Genomic DNA, 2500 nt, shown 5'->3' on the forward strand with positions numbered 1-2500 from the left:
TTGTTATTTTGTAGATTGTTCCGCGAAAAGTTTGTCTTTTCTACCAGAAATTAACTTTTCCTATTCCTCGTAACCAACAAGGGAGTTCATAGAGATCTTATCATTATGTTGAAGATGTCCTTTATGCACCGAAGTAGAATTGTTTGTGTTTACAATATCAAGATTTTTTCTCCTTTTCCCCCTCTCTCTTTCTCTCTCTTCCCCAATTCCACTTTGTTTATCGCTTTCCTTCTTTCTCACTGTCCGTTTCACATGGTAACTTCATCACAATGTTCCACTCAGAGATCCATGATGAATTCTCATGACAAACAATATTTCGTTGTTTGTTTTTGTCTTCAAAATGGTTGCTGATTGTTTATTTATGCAATGGTTAAATTGTTTGTATATATTGATAGTCTCAGACAAGGTCTATACACTTCAATGACATGAACAAGACTAATCTTTCCGAAATGGAAATGATTACATGCTGTCCTTTAGATATAAAATATGAGGGAAACAATTTATGTTTATAATCAGACAAAAAAAATTATGCAAAGTATTTCCTGCAAAATGTCATTGTTTTTCTTCCACTTCTTCACCGCCGTTTGTTTTCCTTCTTCCAAGATGCAAAATGTTATTTTTAAGGAAACAAGTGTTCTTGATCGACACAGGTAGGCAGACGTCACGTCGACTCAGCCAGGGGAGAAAGAAGGGTGAGAGGAGGAGCAGGAAAAGGGGCAGAAGCGAGGAGGGGAGAGGAGGCCAAGGCTGTCGCTCGGGCCAGCGTTACCAGAGGAGGAGCAGCCGCGGCAACATGAGCTGGTGGCTGCCCGGGTGGGAATGCTCGCCGAGCACGCCGTCGCTCCGCTAATATGGACCTGGGACACTCACTGCGCATGCGCGGTCACTTTGTTTGTGGTTGTGGATATACATGTGTGTTTGAGTGTGTGCGTCAATCAAGTTCATGATCATATAGTATGGATATGCACAAATAAGTTTATATGTAAGGCATCATTTTTTTACGCACAAATATTTCCAACTGAGCGTTGATGCCTCGTAACTCTAGCTCAGATCTGCAAGATAACAATAGGATTTGTAGACCAAAGTTGGGCTTATTAAAACAGCTTGTTCCTTGGGAAAATATCTTGCTAATTTCGTTTCATCATTAAAAAGATCGATGAACTTCATCAACATCCAAAACAAACGAATTAAAACAAAAAACTTTGCAGACATCTCTGTGCTTATGAAGTTCGTGAAATAATTCTTTATGAAAACTTTGCTCCTGTAAAAACATCGTAATTTCCGCAAGGGGGAGGGATGGATAAGCAAAGAACATAAGAGCATTGTTATTCTTTTTCTTTTATCCCCTCTCTCTACTGCCTACTCATCTTTCCTCTCTCTCCCTCATATTAGGAAAAAACGACATTATTTTGATGGCAGAGATCATGCACTAGAAATAAATTCAATCTGTTCCGATCAAAAATCAAAAGCCATTTCATAGTAGAAAATGTTGTAATTAATACCCGAGGGTGGGCGAGGCAGGGCGGCGCTGGGATTGCTCTGCCTTCGTTATTATCATCATTATCTTAATCAATATCTTTATAATCATTATCACTGTCATTATTGTCATTATCACTATTACTATCATTATCATTATCCCTATCATCATTATCATTACCACAAGGATCAACATCATTATTGTTATCCTTATCAATGTCACTATAATTGTTATCTTAATCACTATCATTATCATTATTACTATCATTGTTTATCATTATCAGTATCATTGCTATTATCATCATCATTATTATTGTAATCACAATTGATATTACGATCATTATCTTTATTAATATCATAACTAATATTATTATTGTCATCATAATAATAATTATATCAGTATTATTATTATCATTATTGTTGCTTTGTTTTTATTCTTTATTATCATTCTCAGTTTATATTATTTTTATTATCATTATTGAGGTAATCAGCCGGCCGGTGAAGAGCATATCCATTTGGGAACATTTTCTACAAAATATAATAATGAATAATGATAATGATAATAATTACAATAATGATGACGATTATGATGATGATGATAATAATAATGATAATATAATAATGATAATAATAATAATAATAATAATAATAATAATAATAATAATAATAATAATAATAATAGTAATAATGATAATAATAATAATAATAATAATAATAATAATAATAATAATAATAATAATAATAATAATAATAATAATAACAATGATAATAATTAATGATAATAATGATGATGATGATGATGATAATTATTATTATTATAAAACTTTCTCTAAAATCACCGGAAGAATGTTCAAGGTCGATTTAAAGGTCAGAGTCATAAAATGTCAGTCTCAGAAAAGGGTCAGTGATGGAAATCGGCCTTTGACACCACGAAAAGGATCGTCACACCATACTCGAGGGTGCAAAAAAAGGCCAAAATTGCAAAAGGAAAAGTACTCACTCCTCACACACCTGATACAAAAGA

At 33.3% G+C, this 2500-nt stretch overlaps 1 protein-coding gene across 1 annotated transcript in view; it reads right to left on the minus strand.

The window, feature by feature from the left end:
- The window catches only part of LOC113823659 (neuropeptide F receptor), a 118523-nt gene extending 117725 nt beyond the window's left edge, over positions 1-798 (minus strand). The window contains exon 1 of the mRNA XM_070138149.1: positions 1-798. This exon is cut by the window's left edge and continues 233 nt beyond it. The gene's annotated coding sequence lies outside the window, so the exon portion shown is untranslated.
- Between the last annotated feature and the right edge of the window lie 1702 nt (positions 799-2500).

The sequence above is a fragment of the Penaeus vannamei genome, chromosome 24 (genome assembly GCF_042767895.1).
Source record: "Penaeus vannamei isolate JL-2024 chromosome 24, ASM4276789v1, whole genome shotgun sequence".
Lineage (NCBI taxonomy): Eukaryota > Metazoa > Arthropoda > Malacostraca > Decapoda > Penaeidae > Penaeus > Penaeus vannamei.